The sequence below is a fragment of the Microcebus murinus genome, chromosome 1, assembly GCF_040939455.1.
Source record: "Microcebus murinus isolate Inina chromosome 1, M.murinus_Inina_mat1.0, whole genome shotgun sequence".
NCBI classification, from domain to species: Eukaryota; Metazoa; Chordata; class Mammalia; order Primates; family Cheirogaleidae; genus Microcebus; species Microcebus murinus.
The window spans coordinates 131673352-131696634 of NC_134104.1; the positions used below are offsets into that span (position 1 = coordinate 131673352).

The 23283-nt window shown below is 38.6% G+C and overlaps 1 long non-coding RNA gene across 1 annotated transcript in view; it reads right to left on the bottom strand.

Moving 5' to 3' along the window:
• Nucleotides 1–8147: 8147 nt before the first annotated feature.
• LOC142861120 (uncharacterized) overlaps nucleotides 8148–23283 on the bottom strand; it is a 42666-nt gene continuing 27530 nt past the window's right edge. The window contains exons 2-3 of the long non-coding RNA XR_012912500.1: nucleotides 8679–8739; nucleotides 8148–8204 (exon numbers count right to left, since the gene is read on the bottom strand). This is a non-coding gene — a long non-coding RNA (uncharacterized LOC142861120). The remainder of the gene's footprint in view (nucleotides 8205–8678; nucleotides 8740–23283) is intronic.

Sequence of the window (23283 nt, forward strand, 5' to 3'; positions counted from 1 at the left end):
GCATAAATCTGCCAGTGCCCATGGAGGGAGCATTTTAGACCACCCCAGGCAGAGTGAAATCCTTTACCCCAAAACCCAAGTTCCGGCTAGCCCAAACACCTGCTGACAAAAAGAAGCCTGAGGCCTGGACTAAATTTGTAAGGCAGTCAGGCCACAAAGGCTGCAGTTTTGGGGAAATTCCTGTGGCACTGCTGGCTCCGAGCCAGTAGACTTGGGGTGCAATGACCCAATGAGACACCAGCTGCAAAGGCCAAAAAAGTGCCTGTGTCACCCTTCCCCCAAATATAGGCAGTGCGGCTCAGGGAGAGTCTTCTTCCACTTGTGGAAAGGAAAGGGAAGAGCTGAAAGGATTTTGTTTTGTAACGTGGGTACCAGCTCAGCCACAGAAAAATAAAATATCAAGCAGACTCTTGAAGCCCCTGAGTTCAGGTCATAGTTCCTGAACGGAATTTCTGGACCCATGCTGGGCCAAAAGAAAACATGCTGCTCTGAAGGGAAGGACCCAGTCCTGGCAGGATTCACCACTTGCAGACTAAAAAGCCCTTGGGCTTTGAATAAGCATCAGAGGTAGCCAGGCAGCAGTCATCATGGCCTTTGGGTAAGGCTGAGCTGGCTTCAGGTGTGACCTGGCACCAGTAGCCACGAGGGAGTGCCCACATCAATCCTCCCCCAACTTCAGGGGCCTAGTACAGTGAAAGAAGAGAGTGAGAGACTTTGCCTGGTAATCCAGATAATTCTCCCACATTCTACCCAACTCTACCAGGAGTCTACAGACTCTTAGTACTACCAGGAGTCTGCAAGAGTCAAGGCATTACCAGGCTTAAAGCACCGCTATTGCTGACATGGCTGCAGTGACCAAAGACTTGGATCACAACACTCAGTTCCCTTTAAATATCTAGAAAGCTTTCTCAAGAAGGATGAATTTGAATAAGCCCAGGTTGCGAACATCATAATAAATACCTAACTCTTCAATGCCCAGACATCAACAAACATCCACAAGCATCAAGAACATCCAGGAAAACATAATCTCACCAAATGAACTAAATAAGGTACTTGTGACCAATCTTGGAGCAATGGAAATATGTGACTTATCAGACAAGTAATTCAAAATAGCTGTCCTAAAAAAGCTCAATGAACTTCAAGATAACACAGAGAAGCCTATCCAAGAAATTTAACAAAGAAATTGAAATATAAAAAAAATGTCAAGCAGAAATTCTGGAGATGAAGAATCCAATTGCCAAAATGAGAAATGCATCAGAGTCTCTCAATGGTAGAATTGACCAAGCAGAAGAACGAATTAATAATCTTGAAGACAGGCTATTTGAAAATACATAGTCAGAAGAGAAAAAAGAATAAAGAATAAAAAAATAATGAAGCACACCTACAAGATCAAGAAAATAATCACAAAAGGGCAAATTTGAGACTTACTGGCCTTAAAGTGAGGCAGCTGGGCCTCACTTGTAGCAGATACATGTTTGTTTATTGACATGATGGTCCCCAGAATGAGCCTGGCTACTTTGTAAGTACATGTGAAAGATTCATTGGGGGAAACCTAAAAATATTTGAAGGGTACCTCACAGGGACCTAAGATCCTATGGGATCAGGAAGAATAAAAGCCAGAGGAACTAGCTTATTCTTGATAATGTAGTACTGTTTGTAAGTACAGACTAGAGAAACCAGGGTAAAGGGTAGAAGAGACAAGGCTTACACTTAAGCATGGTCAGATTAAACAGGACGACCAGCAAGGAAACCCTCAGGGACTATAAAAGTCATGAAAGCATCACTTCATGCAATGCTGCCCAGTTCTGGATGGCTGCAGATTGCAAAAAGGATGAGCAATTTTGTTCTGCTGAAATAAGGAAACAAGCTGTGCTTTTCAAGTCAACTCTTAAAGCCAACTTTGCGTCTTCTAAAAAGAATTGCAAGCATGATGTTCTTCAAAATGCCAGCCACAAATGCTCATGGAAATGCAAACTTCATGTGCAGAGTGAAAAGACTTGATGTTAGGAACTGGCTCTTCAGCCATATCCCCTCACATCTTTAAAAATAAAACACTACAAAGAATTTATTTTCAAGCACTTGGTCATTCTGAAAAATCAGAGGGAATTTTAGCCAAAAGGAAGGCAAAGTCGCCCCCCTCTAATTTATGGAGAATGCAAATCATTCAAGCAACAGTCTGTTGACACTGACTGTTATTTCATCTAAGTAAATGGTTATACGAGCCTCAGAATGCTATGTCTCCTCCCAGATGGCCCTATTCCCATGACCTTCCTACACAGAGTTCAGGGGAAAATGATACGTGAGAAAGATGTTGCACTTTTAACCTGGAGAAAAATATGGATTTGTGTATGAACAGATAGTTAGGTAGTAAGGCTTTTGCCTTGATTGCTTTGTACCATGGAAGCCTCTTTGACAATGGTATAGAACAAAATCTGCTCTATTAAAAAAAAAAATCAAGGAGCAGTCAGCCTCATTGCTTTTTCACTGTCAATGCAGCCAAATTTTCCATGCACTGTGTGTCACTGTTCATGCTGTTTTTAAAAACAATTCCAGAGCTCAGCATTTCCTAAGCTTGTTTTTGCTACTAAAATCTTGACTCTTGAGCAATGTTGAGTTTCCTGAGTTTTCTTTGGGCACTGGAGTTGTGACCCAATGTTAGGCCAATTAGATCTTAGAGGATACACAGGTGAAGTCTTAACAGAAAGCTGAATGCAGGGTCATCTCCCCTGACCATGGAGCGCAAGGGCGATGGGTCCATGGAGGAGCCCCATTAAATAAGCCTCCACCGTGTCAGATCTCCCTCTCTCTCCTTTCCCCCACCATCCTCTGCCTCAGTCTATTTTTCCCAATGGCTACACCCATGGATTTTTTAAAAATATTGTTATTGAGTTGTATTAAACATAAAAGAGGATTAATTTTTACATATATATACCCACATGACTACTACTCAGATCAAAATATGGAATATTTCCAACATTCTAAAAGGCTCCCAACATGTCCCTCCCAGTCAATAGCCTCCCCTCAAAGGTAACCACTGTTTTCTGATTTTAATTCCATAAACTAGTTTAGTCTGCTCATGAACTTCACATACATGGAATCACACACTACATAGTTTTTTGTCTCTTCTTGCATTTATCATCATGATTGTAAGATTTCTTCACATTGTTGCACGTCACAGCAGTTCTCTCTTTTCTATATTACATTGTGTGAACATACACAGTTTATTTGGAGCCCTCAGTCTTTTTTTCTCTATTTGTTGTCTTTCCCAGATCCCGGTTCTATTACAAAGCTCTATCTAGATCCTCCTAGAAGCTGTGCAATGTCCCAGGCTCCATAAGGTGAGTAGACAAATATATATATATATATTCAAGCTTGTGAGGTCCTGTCCTGGAGGAGATTTTAGGTGCTTTAGAGTCTTCTAAGGGAAACAATAAAAAATAATAATAACAAGCAATTTCCTTGGTAATGCAGATCCCTTTCAAAGTCTAACTTTTATGTTCAACTAATGGACTTTTTTTAGTACCTTTTCTATGCCAGGTACTTTTTAGGCCCTGGAAAGGAAGCATCAAATAAGACAGACAAGAGCACACTGTTCTTCTGAAGCCAACCTTCAAAGAAAATTTCAGATGGTGATAAAAGCTATGGAGAAAATTAAAATAGGACAGTGCAATAGAAAAGGCCCGAGGAGAGCACAGAATGACAAGAAATAGTCAGCTGCAGGAAGGTCAAGGGAAGCCATCAGGAGGAAGCATATTCTAAGCACGCAGGACAGCAAGGCCAATGCTCTCAAGGCAGAGTGAACTTGGCCTTCTTAAAGAACAGAAGGAAGGCTCTTGGGGCTAGCACATAGTGGGAAGTATGAAAGCAACAGAAGATGAAATCAGTGTAGATTTTATTCTAAGCGTGTTGGGAAGAAATTAGAGGGCTTTCAGCAGGAAAGTAACTCTGGAAGTCAAGTGGGAAATGATTTGAAAGGGGTCGGGGGTTGAAGCAGGATCCTGATGAAAAGGCCACTTCCCGCAACGATGGGTGATGGTATCTTGTACCAAGATGATAGCAAAGGAGGCAGAGCAGCGGACAGAGCCCACGATGTCTCAAACAGAGGGTCAACAGAATACACCATGGACAAGACGTGCCGTTATGCTAAACAAGTTTCTGTCTTTCTGTGTCCTACTGAAGACCCCTCTATATGCTGGGATGGGGGAGAAAAGAAAGAACATTAAAGGGAAAGAACATCCTACCTCGTGGCACTAATTTCCATTGGCCCATGACGTGAAGGAAGGACTCTCACATACACATTCTCTTAAGATTCCTACAAGAATCACATAAGAGAAGGACGCAGAACTAATGAGTTTAATCTGACAAATAAAATCTCAGGATTTCTTGCACACCGCCTTTTCACATCCGTTAAAAACCCTCCACGTTGTTTTCCGAGATATTTGCTCTAACAATTATAATAAATCTTTACTTTTATTGTTTTCTCTTTCCCAGACACTATGACAATTCATGACAAAAATCACCCCTTTTTATCCTAGAATGTGAGTGCCATTACTGCTGTCCTTAATTTGTAGACCTGTAAGTTTAAGGCTCAGAGAGTTTAATCTTCCAAAGCTTTGACAGCCATTAAATGCTGGAATCAGAGTTCCAGACAAGGCAAACTCACTCCAAAGCCCATTTTCTCAGTCATAATATTAAGCTCATATAGACAAAATAAGCAGAATCTGTTGAAAAGCCCATTTGCCATCTCTAATGTTAGAGGAATTATAAATTAAGATAATTTCAAATACTAATACTCTCTCAGACCCTTTAATAACTCTGTGCTGCTAAATAAATATACAAAGATTCTGGACATTTCATTCTCACCCATGATACTCATTGAGGAATCTATTTCTCAGCTTCTCTCTCTGGCCTCTGAAAAATGTCCAAGCTGTGAGATCTGATGATCTGCCCTTTTACCATTTGATCCTCAGCAACACCCATCTATAGCCACCAGTATAATTAGAGATGTGTCAAAACATCAAGTCTGTTGGCAAGATGGACTTTATCATTTGCTCAGAAAATATAAAGCATCCTTTACAGAGCCAGCACTTCATGATTATAAATGTTTCTTAAAGACAACAATGGACTTAACCAACTCACCCAGATAAAAACATCTATTGATGAAATCTCCTCCAAGGTATCTTCTATTATTTAACCAAATATTATCTTACTTTTTAAAAAAATAAGATTCAGAATGCTTTCTGATTAAAATATTTTTTGTTTCATAAATCCTGCATCTGCCATTCAAATTTATTATATTCAATTATAAACACCACTTAGAGTTAGAAGAGACATCAGGGACTATGTAACCTAATGGCTTCAAGTTATACAGACAGAGACACTCAGTTCCGTGAAGCGCCCAGGGTCCCCCAGAGAATGGATGAGAAGGCTGGCCTGTGACTACCAGCACAGTGATGATATTTTGACATCCCTCTTTATGTGTTACCTTTACTAGCATATTAACATTTTCCCTCTCCAATAAAGAAAGCTGTTTATGTGGATGACTTAGTCTACAGTCATATACTTTACAGTTGAGTAACCTCTTTCAAGTCCAGTTCATATGTGGCTGCTTTGACTCGCAGATAGAATGAGTCATTCTGCCATTGTGTTCCTGGGGAATTCTGTTCATTTCTCAATAGTTATCACTTTGGATTCTAATTTTTCTATTTAAATGTCTGCCTCCTTTATAGGACTCCAAGCCCATAACACCCCAGCACCTTGCATAAAATACATTCACAATAAAAAATCTTAGCGAATGAATGCATTGTTGAGTTAATCAGTTATTAGAGATCACCTTGTCCACTCTCTGAGCTCAAAGAGATAGGACAATCAATGCGTTTGTGTCATACAAAAATACCTTTGTATAAATAAACCATAAATAAAGCAAAGTGGACAGTTGAAGAGATTATTGTCAGGGAGGAGAAGAATTGTATTTTTCTGGGTCCAATCAGAAAATCAGGAGACAAAAACTACACAATAACTAAATAGAAATTTAGTACAAAGAATTATTAAACTATGCTAGGAGAATATAACGATGTGAAGAAAACTCTGAAAGATACCTTGGACCAAGGGAGAGTATCCAAGGAAGGGCAGACTTTGAATGGAGCCCCCTCTTCAAGCCTGAAGTTCAGACCTCATCAAAGGTACGGTTGCACCCCACTAGATGGTGAAGAAGATTACTGGTTTCTCTGGGCCGGGGCTAGTCCACAGCTGTTGTGCAAACAGCAGCTACTCTTCAGAGCACAAAGCAAGCCAGGTGACAAAGCTTGAAATGATCACTGAGAAGGAGAAATGCTTTAAAAGTTCATTCTCACAGGACAGATAATGAAGGAGAAATTTGGAGCTAAGAGACAAAGGATTCCTGACTAGCACAAAGAGCCAATACTCAGAAAATAAAAGACACATGGACTCAAGCTGCAATGCCCTCTAGCTCTGTTTCCTTAGCTGTACAATGAGGACAGTAATAACACCTGCTTCGTATGTGGTGTATATATTAAGATTAACATGGCAACATGTGATCATAGGACAGTGCCGGGGACATAATAAGAATTCAATAAATGTTTGCTGTGACCACTTTGACAACTTGAAAAAGCAGAACCTGAATCAGGAGGCCTGAGTTTCATTCCCAGCCCTGCTACTAACTGACTCTGGAACACAGAGCAGTCATTCCCCGCTGTGCCTTAGTTCCTGCTTCTGTCAAGTGGTCCTTTCCCACTCTTAACCTCCCATGTTCCCATCACACATGCCTGCCATGTGTGCCTTCTGCTCCACACCAGGAAAACCCATTTCAGGGTGCACAATGAGCCTACCCTCAAAACTAAAGCTAACAGACAAGAGAGAAAGGTGAGGTGGCTGCACTGATGAATGCTGAAGACATTTACAAGACAAAAATAACAACTCAATGTTATGGATTTTCAAAGTCTGTGCATTTAGAAAATCTTCCTTGTGCAGATTTTTAGATACTTATGCTGAGATTTTTTTTCAGAACCAGCCTCGGTTAGAAACAATAGCAAAAACAAGGAATCAATTTACCTGTGCTTAGATGACCTCTTATGAGAAATCATAAGAGGCTCATGAAGAAGGTTCTCTTGCCTTGAAATTATTATCCCTCATTGCTACTCTACACATACCCACACACCCACACTGCCCTTCATTTATTAGATAAAAAAGAATTGCCCCATATTGAATTGTAAGCACACCCGGGAAGAATATTGCATTAAGCTATAACTTGTCATATATGCCTTAGTGTGAGTTCTCTTATTGAATGCCCTCAAAGTGGTCCAGAATCCAAGAGCATACCTGAATGCAGGGGGCTGATAATAGCTCTGGTCACCTGGAAGAGAGACAGGAATACTGAAAGGGAAGCTGAAAGTGCCTGAATAATAAACATTACCAGCTTCATAGTTTTTCCTGGAGCTACTTCAGTAGGAAAATCCCCTAAATGAAGAGGCCCACTAGTATTTTCTTGGCATTCTACAAGTGTCCAAAATTCCATTAATTTTATTCCTTGGGTTAGAAAAATTTTCCCAAAATTACCTAATGGTCAGAATCATTTGGGGTGCTTGTTAAAAACACAGATTCTAAATACTAAATCAAATGCTCCAAAGGCAGTCCTAGGAATTCACAACAAATCCTTAGGAGGTTCTTATAATCAGGTTGTTAGGAAAATAGTGGTTAATAAAATGATCATAACACTAACTGGGTGTGCTATATATATATATACACACACACACACACATTTCTGGGCCACCAAGTCAGAAAACACAGGGCCTCTCAAGAGTGCCGGGTGCTGGTTATGGTCAGTGTGGGTGTGTAGGTATGTGCTCAGGCTGCCACAACAAAATACCATTGGCTGGGTGGCTTCTAAAGCAGAAATTTATTTCTCACAGTTCACAGTTCTAAGTTTAAGATCAAGGTGCTGGCAAGGTAGATTTTATGCTGAGGCCCCTCTTTTTGGCTCGTAGGTAGCCACCATCTCCCCTATGTGCTCACATGACCTCTTCTTGGTTTTCTGTGGGGCAGGGCGGTTGAGCTCTCTTTTGTATCTTCTTGTAAGGGCACGCCCATTCCTTATGTCCCCACCCTCATGACTACATCTAACCCTAAGTACCTTCCAAAGGCTTCATCTCCAAATACCGTCACATTGGGGGCTTCAACTGATGGATCTGGGGGAGATAACAAATATTCAGACCATAACAGTCAGATACCTTGAAAACCCTGGGTTAATTATTTATACACAGCTTCTTCCAAAATTCCTAGTTTACCTGGGAAACGATAGCACATTTCAACTAATATCAGACATTAATTCATTTGGAAGGTTTAGTAAGGCCCCAAACAAGTAGGACACAGGAAAAGTAATTTCTAAAGACACATTTGAAGGGAATGGGGGACTTCCACCTAGAGCAGTTAAGGTGTGATGTGATGTGAGAGGTGGGGCTTCTCAAACTTTAGCATGCCCCTGAGTCACCTGAAGTCTTGTTACAAAATGGATTGTGATTCAGCAGGTCTGGGGGTGAGGTCTGAGATTCTGCCTTCCTCACGAGCTGCTGGTCCACAGACCACACTCTGAAAAGAGCAGTGAGAGCAGGGACTTCTATGCCTGATGGGTATGATACGAAACACAGGCTTTTTTGACTTACCGTTTTTGCTTGAAGTCAATAATCTAACACCACTGCAGAAGGCCGACTTCCAAAATAACACCTAGAAAAAAGAATTTCAAAAATGCTCATGGATTGCCCTGAGCTCTGTTGCTCCCAACTTTTTAAAAAATAAGTTCAAAAGCACAGGAATTGAATAAATGTAATATCGGGAATTATCTTAAATGACCATCAGATTACACCAGGGGTTCCCAAAAAGTCTCGCTTCACTGAGCCCTTACTGCCTCCATTATCTTTTTTTTTTTTTTTTTTTTTTTGAGACAGAGTCTTGCTTTGTTGTCCAGGCTACAGTGAGTGCCCGTGGCATCAGCCTAGCTCACAGCAACCTCAAACTCCTGGGCTCGAGCGATCCTTCTGCCTCAGCCTCCCGAGTAGCTGGGACTACAGGCATGCGCCACCATGCCCGGCTAATTTTTTTTTATATATATATATATATCAGTTGGCCAATTAATTTCTTTCTATTTATAGTAGAGACGGGGTCTTGCTCTTGCTCAGGCTGGTTTTGAACTCCTGACCTTGAGCAATCCGCCCGCCTCGGCCTCCCAGAGAGCTAGGATTACAGGCGTGAGCCACCCCGCCCGGCCCTGCCTCCATTATCTTTTCACAGTACCTAATTCAAAAGAAATATCCAATTGTTCTGTTTATTAAGTAGCTAGGTCCTTATTGACTTAGTGAGTTTTTTTGTCCTAACAACTAAGCAGCCACTTGAAAAAATAATACACATAAGCTGAAAGAAAAATGTTTTTATTTCATCCTTAAGTAACTACAAGTGCTTACTTATTAGGATGTGTGAATCTATTTGGCACCACACAACTTCTCAAACATTGGAATCAGACTGGATACCACCACCCTCATTTCCCTTTGTGCATTGCTTTTAGTGTGGTAATTGCTATTAATATTTATCATAACAACTGTCAAGAACCCAGCTTCAAAAATATGACACCACTGAAAGGAAGATAGTACATGTATTGAAGAAATTGGGGCTATATTGGGCTAATAGTTTAGGTGGTATCCAACAAATATTGAATAACTCTGTATTTCCCTCAAAAACTGAAAAATTTCAGCGGCACCCCAAGCTACCATGGCTCAGTATGGGAACTGTAGGATCATACTCTTTACCAAGTACTAATGGCCACCAAAGGCAAAGTAAGAATTCTAAAAGAAGATACAAACTTTTACAAAGAATAGGTATAAACAATACAACAAAATTCACCTTAGATATTAGAGAGAAATCAGCTATTCTCTGGCTTATTAGAACAAAAGCATATCATTCTTAAATTGATGTTAGGATTCTTAAAATAAAAGGTTCTGATCTTTAGAAGGAAAATTATCTTCTTAATATTTTCCCAGTAAGAACACATCACTTTTCCATCAGAAAAAAGTAACATCTAATTATTATTGTGCTTTTATTTTCTTAAGTTCACCCTCTATTTCCTTGACATTAGATTTCAAATTAAACATAAGGAACAATTTTGAACATTCAAACCTTACAAAAAAAAAAGAACCTTGATTGATTCAAAGTTTTACTTTATGTACCTACAATTTCCCAGTAGTCCTATTTCTCAATCAGAATTTGAATAATCTTTACAACTTGTATTCCCCCAAACTCAGATTTAATGACTCAGTAGGTTCAGAAAGAGAAATAACAGCTGCAGCTCATCCCGCTGTGCTATTCAGTAATGACAATGTTATACCACATTAGCAATTGTGACATTAATAAAAAGAAGCCCATAGGATTAACCAAAGACATCTGACTTTAGTCAAATGTAGGTCAGGCTTTGTTTGCGCAGAAGCTGGTAATAAATTCCCAGGTAAGTGCTCTCGTGTGTCACACATATATGTCAGAAGCATAATTTCAGCCTCACTAAATGATTCACATTTTTAAGTTTCTGTAAGCCATTCTGAATTATTGTTAAGCATTTAATTCCACTGCCAGGCCTATAGGCTCTTTAAAATTATTAACTTATGTGACATTTTCGCATGTTTTTCCTTTAGGCAACACTTAAAAAGACCTTTGGGGGTTTCATGTTCACCTTCTAGTTACTGAAGTTCTTACTAGAAGAGGCTCAGGGGTCACCCCTAATTTACAGCATAATTATGGAGGAAATGGTGCTGATGGCTAAGATAGCCATCTGTAATTGCAAAGTTCTCATTGTCAGAGGAAGTATCATTGTAAGCCTAATGTTAATATTGCATTCTTAATCAAGTCTTATGGTACATTTGATACAAACAAGAAGTCCAGAACCATACAATCCTAAAATATACTATAAAAGATAAACACTTTGGGAAACAGTATGGCAGTTTCTTTAAAGGTTAAACATATACCTATCATATAATCCATCAATTCCTCTCCTAGATATTTGTCTAAGAAATGGAACCATATGTCCACAAAAAAGACCTACACAAAAATATCCATAGCAATTCTATTGATAATGGCCCCAAACTAGAAACAACCCAAATCAAAAAGAGAATAGCTAAACAAACGATGGCATATTTATACACTACACCACCACTCACTCAGCAATAAAAAGGCAAGAGCCACATAGCCACTCAAGAATCATTGGCAAATCCCAAAACATTATGTGCAGTGAAAGTAGCTAGAATGCAAAACAGTACATATTGTGTGATTCCATTTATGTAAAATTCTAGGGCAGTCAAAACCAATCTATGGTAATATAAATTCAAGTGGGGCAGGGATTGTCTGGTAGGGACATAAGAGCACTTTCTGGAGTGATGAAATGTTCTGTAACTCATTGTGGTGATCTTATGTGCATGTATATACTTGTCAAACTAATCAAATTATACATTTTAAATTTTTTCTATTGAGATAAAGTATACATATATAATTTACCATCCTTACGATTTTTGAGTATAAAAACTGTACATTTAGCATCTGTACATTTAAGATCTGCATCTAAATTATACCTCAATAAATAACATACATATGAGTGTCCTGTAAGCTCTTCAATTTTATACTTAAACTTTATTAAATCCACCACCTTTATTAACTGCTTATATAACTGTAAAACATTATGAAGTCTTTTAAATATAAGCCAAAAGAGATGTCACCTGAGTTACTAGCCCAATATTAACCAAGTGAGGATAACAAGCAGCATATTTAATGAGTAAAATAAATGGATAATATTAACTGATTTACATTTTAATCCTTTCTACATTCAAATGGCATAATTTAAGAGCTCTGCGTTTATAAATTAGAAAAATTAGAAAACTATCAATGTGCATAAATACAATTAAGTGCTTAAAGTTAATTTATATTAATGCAGAGAAGCAGTTACATGATCAGCCAAAAACAGTAAATGATACAAAAATCATTTGAATTTCTAATATTCTGCAGAGTTTCTTTGACTCTTCCAGTCCAAACCTTACCATTACCACCACTATGATCCAGGCCCTTGCTACCTTTTTAAGTACAGCAGATTTCTCATTGGCTCTCCTAATTTTACCCCTTTTAAAGACCATATTGATCTTAAAGCACAGCCTGAGCATTTCATGCTATTTATCACAATTACAGTCAGGTTCAGCTTCCTAACCTGGCACTCAAAGGTCGGTGTTGGTCTGACTACAATCCGTCCTCTGTTGTACCCACTCTCAGGGCCCCCTTTTACCTGGCTTCCCACCAGTTTACAGATCCTTGCATAAGGCAGCTGAATGGTTCTCCCAATCCTATCACCGGACCTTAGTTCATGCTGCCGCTCCATTTGAACTTTACACCATGTCCGATTCATCCCAGTTTTCAAGACCTACTTTCACTATCACCTCCTTGGCAAGTAAGTTCCTGATTTTCCTTACTTGGAGTCATCTTTCTTTCCTAGAAATACTCACCATATTTCATGCCCAGTTCTCTTATCATAATCACCATAATTTATTTTATATTGTTAAATGGTTTGGATTCCAACTTCAAAAAGAAACATGTAGCTTCAAAACTTAGCTCCCCAGCTGTCAGAATTTAGGTAAGTTGTTTCATCTCTCTAGGCTTCTGTTTCTTCATCTGTTAAGAAGTAAAATAAAAATAGCATCTCTCTTGTGTGATTGTTACAAGTAGGAAATTAATATACATAAAGTGCTTAGTCTGACACATAGTTTAAGTATTAAATAATATTTATCCCGAAACCTGCTAGCTAAAAGAGAATTAATTCTCTAAAGAGATGAAATATATTCTGAGAATTGAGAGAACTTGTAAATGGAAAATTTTTGAGGAATATCAAGATATGCCAGAAGGTTGGAGGTGGATAACTTTTGCTGCTATTTTCAAAATAGGGCATAAGTTAGGTTTTAGAAACTGAAGGATGGTGAGACTTATGTTAATTTGAGGCAGGAAGAGTCTGGTTAAAAAGGAAAAAAAAAAAAGTAGTAGTCCAGGTACCAAAGAGAAACGGAAACACATGTCCACACCAAGACTTATACATGAATATTCGTGGCAGCTTTATTCACAAAAACAAAAAACTAGAAACAAATGTCTACAAACACAGAAATAGGTAAGCCAAGTATCTTATATCCCTACAACAGAATACCACTCAGCAATAACCCAGCAATAAAAGGGAACATACCAACAAAGCAACAACATGGATGAATCTAAAAATCAGTATATTCAGTGAAAGAAGCCAAACACAAAAGAGTACATACTGTATAATTCCATTTATATGAAATTCTAGAAAAGACAACTAACCTTTCTTGACAGGAAGAAATCAACAGCTGCCTGGAGCATGGAGAGAGAAAGAGTGACAGGAAAGGGCATGAGGAAACCGCAGATGATGATGAAATCTTCTATGTCTCCACTGTGGTGGTAGTTTCAAAGGTATGTACATAATTCTGCAAAAATTCATCAAATTATCTATATAAATGAGTGTGATTTGTTCCTTTTTTTTAAGTCAATAAGAATATAAAAAATGAAGTAGATCTGATTGGAACATAGCACATTCCTTTTGTGTTGGCTAAACATTGGTATGTTGGATGAGAGATGAGCATCTAAATCATGTGGACAGGGTAGAGCAGTTTAGATATAATATGGCAAAACTTTACAAGGACAACTATTAAACAGCCAAATTGAGTCTAAAATTTAGTTTTATAAGTACAAGATAGAGGAACTATGCCATACCAGCAGGACATTAGAAAAGGCAACCTTAGGGTCATAATCAGCAACAAGCTCAGTGTCAATCAACAATGAAATGTAACATGGCCTTGGGTTGCATCAAAAAGATATGAGCTTTAATAGAAAGAAGGTGAAAGTCTCGTTTTATTCTCCATAATGAGCTTACATTTAAAAATATTTTAGTGAGATGCTTGGAGGGGGAAGATTAGACTAAGATCAGAGGAGGAAAAATAGCATGCCTTTAATCTATGAGTTCCTTAAAGATAGGATCCATAGTCATCTCAGCATCACTAGCACCCATCTCGATTCCTGGCATAACCATAATTCTTGTTTACAAAGTAAATGGTGTTTATATACTGATAAGACTTGATGTCATGTAAGTAGGAGGGGAGTAACAGGGCTTTTTAACCTAGAGAAGACTGACAGAGTGAGAAGGAAGGGTGAAGAAAGGATAATTGCATAAGATGTGCCTATGGTGCAAAATCTTTGTCACTTTCTTTCATCAAGAAGTGGGGTTATACATCCCACCCCTTGAATCTGGGATGAATCTATGACTACTTTGAATAAAAGAATGAAGGGAAAGTGATATTATGCCAGTTCCAGGCCCAGTTTTTAAGAAGACTGGCAACTTCCAATTCCTCCTTCTTCGAACCTATTCACCATATTAGAGGGAAGCCCAAGCAGCTACAAGGACAGGCCCACATGTGGCAGAATTGAGGCACCCAGCCCACAAACCAAGTTGAGCTCCCTGCCAATAGGTGGCACCAACTTGCCAACCCATGTAAGTGAGCCACTTGGAAGTGGATCCTTATTTAATAAGCCACCCCAGTTAACGCCATATGAAGCAAAAACGAGCATTCCCTACTGGGTTGTATGCAAAATTGTTAGTAAATGAATTATTGTAATAAGCCACTAAGTGTTGGGGTGGTTTGTTATGCAGCAACAGATAACTGAAACAGTAACCACATTCAAATAAATGAAGGTATCATATACATGGCCCATGGGATAGAATTAGGACCATTATGGAGAATTGAGATCAATATGCATAACTTGGAGAGCTGCACTGAGAGGCAGGCTAGAGCATTAAAGACAAGACCAGGCAGAGAAACCCAGAAGAGAGTGCCAGAGCTGTGGAACTCATCTGGCATTAGAACTGGCCTCAAGGAAATAAGCCAAGAATCTAGATTAGAAAGCTCAAAGGGTATATGATTAGCTCAGCTCAATTTCACATGGCATCAATTCCCATGCGTTTTATCTGCTGGCAAATGTGGGCATAATAGTACCAGAGAGAAGACCATTCAGATTGAATAAAACCCTGTGCATCCAATGGCTAGGAATAGAGGGGCAGGAAAAGGACGGAAGGCTTTCAAGACCCCAGTTAAGATAAAACTCAGAGTGGGATACCAAACCCAGAGCCATCCTGGAATGACCACCTAAAATCAGAGAAATGCAAAGGCACAAGGACTATGCACCAGACTAGGGGCTTGAATGGCATAGTTTGGAATGAGAAAACACCTTAGACGTCCCAGACATCAGATATGGTCATGATCCCATAACCTGATGAAAATGCAAATCCTAATGTGCCTTCAGACTGGTTTGGGATTGGCTCAAAAGTCAGCCATTTGAGGAAATGGCTAGGAAACTAGAATGGATAAGTGGGTAGCTCTTTAGTATCCTTGGTTCCATGTAGCTAAGACAAGAGGCTTTGGAGAGGAGCTAGAGGAAAATGAGTTTTAATACAAGGAAGAACATGAGAAGTATATTCTCATAATTGCAAAAGGCTGAATTACCACCTGCCAGGGCATCTACAGAGAAGATGCACCCATCTGATAATAACATCAAATAACTTTTTAAAATTTTTTTATTTGTGTATATTCATCGGGTAGAAGTGCAATTTTCCTACATTGATATACTGTATTGTAGTGAAGTCAGGGCCTCCAGTGAATCCATCACTGGAGCAACACACATTGTACCTACCAAGTAACCTCCAATTATCCTCACCCCTCATCTTTTACACCCCTCCAAGTCTCCAAAGTCCATAATTCTCCACTTTTTTTCAATGTGTATACATTATTTAGCTCCCACTTATAAGTGAGAACATGTGGCATTTGTCTTTCTGTGTATGACTTATTTCACATGAGATAATAGCTTCCAGTTCCATCCATAAGTTGCTGCAAAAGACATGATTTCATTCTTTTTTGTGGCTGAATAGCATTCTGTTGTGTATATATACCACATTTTCTTTATCCAATCCTCTGTTGATGGACACTTAGGTTGCTTTCATATCATTGCTATTGTTAATAGTGCTGTGATAAACATTAGTACAGGCATCTTTATAATAAGTAAAGATAATAACAAATAAACAAATATATTTGTTTCTTTTCCTTTGGGTAGATACCCAGGAGTCAGATTGCTGGATTTTGTGGCAGTTCTATTCTTAGTTCTTTGATAAAATACTGTCTTCCATAGAGATTGCATTAATTTTCATTCCCACCAACAATGTATAAGAGTTTACTAGTCTCTGTATCCTCACCAACATCTGTTACTGTCCTTTTTAATAATAGGCATTCTGATTGGTGAGAGATGATTTTTCATTGTGGTTTTAATTTGCATTTTTCTCATGACTAGTGAGTCTGAACATTTTTTCATATGCTTTTTGGCCATTTGTTTGTCTTCTTTTGAAGATTATCTATCCATGTCCTTAGCCTACTTTTTAATGGGGTTATTGGTTATTTGGTTGTTATTTCTTGGTTGTTGTTTTTTTGTTTTTGTTTTTGTTTTTTTTTTGGTGTTGAGTTGTTCAAGTTCCTTGTAAATTATGGATTTTACCTTGTCAGATGTATAGTTTGCAAATATTTTCTCACATTCTACTGGTTGTCTGTTCACTCTGTTATTTTTCTGTGCACATGCTTTGTAGTTTAATTAACTCCCATTTATCTGTTTCTGTTATTGTTGCCTGTGCTTTTTGAAGTCTTAGTCATGAATTCTTCACCTAGACGGTGTCCAGAAGAGTCTTTCCTAGGTTCTCTTCTAGCATAATTTTCAGTCTTACATTCAAGTTTCAATCCATCTTGAGTTGATTTTTGTATATGGTGAGAGATAGGGGCCCAGTTTCATCCTTCAGCGAATGGCAATACAATTTTCACAGCACAATTTATTGACAAAGATGTCCTTTCCTCAGTGTATGTTCTTGTTAACTTTGTCAAAGATCAGTTGCAGCTTTATAAGTATGCAGCTTTACTTCTCAGTTCTCTCTTCTGTTCCATTGATCTATGTGTCTACGGTCCAGTCTCACAGTAGCCCATTTTAAGGTGGTAAGTATTGTCCTATGTATTTGTAGATGAGCCTGGTTTACCTGTCCCTCTCCAGCCAGGCAGCAACTGCAGCTGCATCAGGCCAAACTCAGCCTGAAAGCAGGACACAGACCAGCATTAAACCCTCAAAATGGCACTTTGGACCTGCAATCAAGGAGGGTGGGGTCCCTCCCAGGCAAGCAGCGTAGGCAAGAAGTTCTGGGGAGTGCAGTCCACTCATGTCTCAGTCTCAAAAGCAGGCTGCAGCAGAGCAGTGGGGACTTCCATAGGTTTGCATGGGAGATGCCCAGTCTCCCATCTCCCTCCTTGGAGCAGTGCAATGGTGGGAGCCATGTCTGTAGATCCCTGGTAACTAGGCTCTCAAAATATCACCAGTTGTTCTAGGATTGGATGCTTGTAGAATTCCATGTGGGTTCCCTTTCTGTGCAACACCTCTGTGCAATCTACATTATGTTAGGCCATAGGTTAAGGGGTTCTCCCTTAGCCAGGATTGTAAAACCTGTTTCAAAGTGTAAAACCCTGCAGACTTCTTACTATTTCACCATATCTAGGAATTTCTCCCAGTTCTCGGCCAGTCCCCATTGGGGCAATCTGCCTTGAACCCACTCTTCACTTATTTTTGGTGCATTTTGTCACTTCTGTGGTGAATCCTAGTGTTCTCTCCTAGACTATCTGTTCAAAATGTCTCAGCTTACTATTCTAGTTCCTCTTCATGGAGAGGGCTGCATTTAGTCAGCCATCTTCATCCTGAGTCAAACAACGTTTAAATTCCCTTCCAACCTGAGATTTCCTGAAAATACACAATGTTAGGGCAAATTGCACAGAGTACACAGGTGCTCCACAGGGGATGGAAGGACAGATGAACAGATGGATGGATAGAGAGATGGAAGAATAAATGAAAGGATGGATAATACAGTCTGACATTTTCAAATACTCAGCACCACCAGTCCACAGGCACATTAGCTACAGGAAATAAGCTGACCCCAGAAAAAAGAAATCAAAATGTACTTGTACCTCTAAGAGTTTGCCAAACACTTATCTTTGAGTATCCAAATATATGCTACATTTTTATGCTTATGAAATCAATTTCCAAAGAAAATTTGAATTTCATATGAAAATAGATCCACTTATTCTGACTGGCTGACTCTGACTGGGGGTCACTGTGGACCTGTCTCATCTGGAATTTGGTAAATTTGGTGCAGCTCTGCTCTGACAGTCAGGAGCCCAAGCTCTAGTGCAAAAGAAAGACTTGAGCAACAGAGAAGTAGTGACCTCTTTTCCAAGCTGACTTCTCATCCCACCATCCCACATTGGGCATTGCCTGCTTCGCACCTCTTTTTTATTTTTTTGAGACAGAGTTTCATTCTGTCACCCGGCTAGTGGCGTGATCATAGTGCAGTGAGCTTTGTACCGCTTTTTACCCATTTCTTCTGCCACACTCGCGCCGGTATAGACATTTCTGCAAGCCTCTGACCCAGAGTGTATAGTGTCCTCTCAATAACAGGACTCTTCATGACCAAGGTTTTATGTAAATACATTTTCTGACAGTATCACACACAAAGAACATCTTGCTCTCTAAGGCAGAGAATGAGGGTTCTAGGGCATGCTTTATAAATTCTTTTAACTATGACTCAGAAATAAAAAACATTTTACATCACAACCTAATACAGAGAATGCATATAAAGCAATCTTTACCTTACTATGTGCCATGCATTCCAATATTTTCTTTCATTTTTAAGCTGCTGGTGAGAACCCACAAATTTAATTTTATGACATACAGCATGGCACTACTGGTCTGAAAGACCCTGCTAACACAATAATCATCAAGTAGTATTTACAGGGAGTGTGGCAGTGAGCCAAGTGCCCAAAAACTGTGTTATCAATATTAGAAGCAAAGCTCTGGGCCCCTAAAACCTATAAATAAGGTTGCAAATTCCTAAGAACGAAAATAGTAAGAGTTAATACATGATGGATGAGATTAGCTAAATGTAGGAATTAATTCAAGAAAAATGTTGGGCTACAGAAAATTTTGAAAATACTCAAGTCCAATCAAGGTGTCCAGGATGTGCAGTGTGACAGTAGTCTTACTGTATTATAACACAGAAATTATATGTTAAAATAGATAGTTGTATTTCGTTTTGCCTGAAGAAATCCTGCTAATAGCAGGAACTGACTACATTGGGATCTTGTAAGTGGGAAGTCAAAAGGCAAGGACTTTTCAGTGGGTCTTCCACCCAGGGAAAGATTACTGCAGCCCCTGAGTGAAAATATCCAGTATGCTTGGCAGCTGGGGCCAAGAGGAAAGTGGAGCATGCAACCCTCATGACTCAATGACACTTATCCCCTTTCTCTTCATCTAGATCCACTGAGCAACTTAAGATTTAACATTGGTTTCCCATACTCGTTTTACTAAAGAAGTTAGATAGAACACACTATTCAACTAATATGAACTTCTCATCTGCTTGCCAGTTATATTTTAATAGACTAGAATCTTGATTAATACACCTCAGCCTTGTGGGCTTGTTACATGATCATTTCTGTGTTGAATGAAATGTCAAGGTTGTGGAAGGCAAAGAACCAGCACTTTTGGGATGATGGATCTCAAGAGAGAGCCTGCCTGGGCAGCCAGCCAGCCTGTCTCAAAGAAATGCCTCTCTCAACTCTGTCACTTGACCTATAACAAGTTATTCAGAGGTTAATAAATGACAAACCAAATAAAAATGTATTGGTTGCGTAGAGAAAAACATTGACTTAGCATTCCTTTAGCCAGCTGGAGTGAAGGAATATTATTGAGACCCTGTCAAATTTGCTTTCATACATCAGAGTTGGGCATGGTCCAAACTTCCACAGACTGAAGTTAATATTTTTAAGGAAAGATGAAACAATTTGTGTCATAGAGTCTGGTGGCCATATCACATCTTAATATTTTCAGTCAATGGCTGGATCTGGCTTTCCGTTGCATCTCAACATCATTCATTCCTTCCACACACATTTCAGGAGCATCCAGATTCGGTGGTCTCAAAAGAGATAAGATTTCTATGTTCAAGGAACTTAAAGTCTGGAATAGAAGGATAAATAACTATAAACCAGTGTTGAGATGTAGTGTTATATTCAATATAAAGTCGTGGCATCAAGTAGGATCAACTCAACCTGAGGGAGATGAAAGGGGATGTTAGAAGGTGGAGATGTTAGAGGTGGGTCATGGGGGGAACTGGAGGTTACAAAGCAGACAGTGGAGAACAATCACTGGAGAAAGAGAGAACATGCACTGGAGTTTGGACTCTACAAGGAGTTTGGACTGGACTAGTGATGGTATTTTCCCATGAGTTTAAAGTAGACATTTTTGTTAATGAAGATTTGCTTTATTTTCAAGAAGAGCATCATAATCAGATTTGCACTCTTTTAAAAACCCTGTGGGAATAGTGGAGCATGAAGTGGAGGAGTTAATTGGCAGTCCTAGAGACAGGGTCCAACAAGATTACTTAGGATCCTCGACACCAGATTCAGGGGGCTGTTTAGGAGCTAACACAAACACATAAGAATGCTGAATTTGTCTGGTTTGTTTTTGCCTTGTCTTGTTTTCTTACCAAAAAAAATTTTGAAATTAAAGCTAATGTGAACTATTGCCACAGGAAATACAAATAGTTCCAATGATAGTCTGTTTTGTTTTATTTCTTTTTTCAAAGCCACCCAAAATGCTAGGGAAATATTTTTAGAAAGAATGCACTGTACTTTTAGCTAATGTTTTAACACCTGCTTTGTCTCCTTTTCTATAATTTTAAAACATATAATTGTGTGAAACGGACACTCAGTAGAAGTGGCAATGCCTAGCAAATTTTTACTCTGTTTTCTAAATCATCATGCATAGAAGTAACAGTCTCTGCAGGTGTCCAAGCCATACTCCTAGATTACTGAGGGCCCAGAGCACCAAGTGCCCAGCCAGGAAGGGCAGTGGGTGCCAGACACCCAGGTCCAGCATCAGGGATTAGTGGAGATGTCAGGAAGGGCTGCATGCACAACCAGGATGGAATCCAGCCCAAGCCCCACACCAGATAGGAAGGGTCTAGGTGTGCAGACAAGAGGTAGGAGGCAGGGTTGTTGGTTCAAGGCCAACACTGTGAGGAAAAACCCAGACTGAGTTCTGCACCAAGCAATAAACAGTATGGCAGTGACTTTATGGCACGAAGTGCTGAAAGATACATTCAGAAGGGGCTGTAGGATTTTCTCCCCTCATTATTAAGACGGAGTCATGTTTCTGCCAAATACAGGGACTATACATTACTTCATAAAATCAAATTCTTCTATGATACCAGAAATAAACATGGCCAAGCCAATTTATTTATAAAATCAAAGTTTGAAAGGACCTGAGGGCAAGGGGAAAATATCACATTTTTCTCAATTATTATAAACTTGAGAGTTTCTTGCAATTCTTCAGGAGTCATTGATACACATAGAAATAAACTCTCTCTGAGCAAGATAACATTCATTGTGTCATAATGTCAGAACATGGTCAAAATGCCTATTATTGTTTAAGCTAGCATTTATTTATTTGTTTATATGTTTGTTTAAGTATGCCTCTATCTGAGAAGAACTGGAAGTGGCTTGTTCAAGTGAGCAAAACAAAGCTAAGTGCTATGCCATCTTCCTGAACTATGTAGTTAAGGTGCAGCATTGATGCATTCAAAATATATTTAAATAAAAATATTTATATTTTAAGATATTTACTTAAAATATAGTTTTAAATAAGAAAGCAGTCACCTAACTTTATGCTTTCACGGATATTACATATAATTGCATGAGATACTATCTTTCCACTTGAACATTTAGAATGAAAATCATATAGTATAGGGAGTCAAATAGCAGATTTCATGAGTGTACTCAAAAACCAGACAGATCAAGAGACACAAAAGACCTCTCCAGAAGTTCCCAGAAAAACACACTACACAAGAGCAAATTCAGGGATATACATTATTCTATTGTTTTTTAGGAGTATTACATTAAAATGTTAGTGCTAATAAGTATCATTCATTTCAGTTCCATGTTTTTCCCTCTATGCTCTCTCTTGCTGTTTCAGGTATATGCTGCCACACGTTCAATTAGCAGCTAATCATATCCTGGAAGTGCAACAATATTATAGCCAGCTTCAGACTTCTATGATTGAACAGGCAATATTGCTTGCTCCGATTTCACTCACAGAAGCAGCATCAAAGCAGTAAAGCATCTACAAATTCAAAATAATGATTGAAAGAAATGAATGAACCTTCAAAAACAGAAATAACAAGGTAGTTGATTGTATTGTGCATATTCCCACATATAAGGCTATTTGAAAACTACAAATGTTACATTTTATTCAAGGTCTTCTTCATGTTTTGATACAAGAACTCATCCCTATTTTTAATATTTTATCAAAAGAGTATAGATAGGAAGTTGAAGCTTCATTTTTTGTTTAAGAGCTGATTCCATTATAATATTATAAGGATCATTTTTACTTGTATGGCTTATGTAATATGGAAAGCTTATAAATATTTCCCTGCTTTAAGGCTTTTGAAAATGGCTTGAGATGATTATAACCAGATTTGTGAGGCCACAGCCAGTTAGTAGTTAATTATCACAATGTTGAGGAGAAGAGCCACCTTCTTTAAAAAAGAGACAACTTTAAATAAAAGATACTATTCTCTACCAAAAAGTTCTAGCAGATATGACTGCCTATATGAAACATTAGTAGTCTTAAGGTTTCAGATCAATGGTCTTTGGATCTACTAAAGAAAAACTACCAAGATTACAGAAAACATTTGTCATTCTTAGTAAACATATTTTAGACAGAAACTCAACTTTATGATAAGATAAAGAACAAAATTAACAAATATGATAAATGATGTGCATATTTTGTACCCTTTCTCATCCTGTCTCAATAAAGGCCAATAACTAAATCATGTTTTGCATCTTCTAAAGTCCTTGTGTTAATGGTTCCTTTACTTAAAGTGACAGTGAAATTATTTCAACTCTAATTTTAATCAAAGCAGAATGAAAGAATCTAGGACATAATAATTTATTTCTACATTAGCAAAGATTCTTTCGTTTAGTCATAAAAATTCAGTTGAAAAGGGCATAGTGAAACAGCCATTCTTATCTATTTTTGATGAGTGAATAAATTTGTATAATC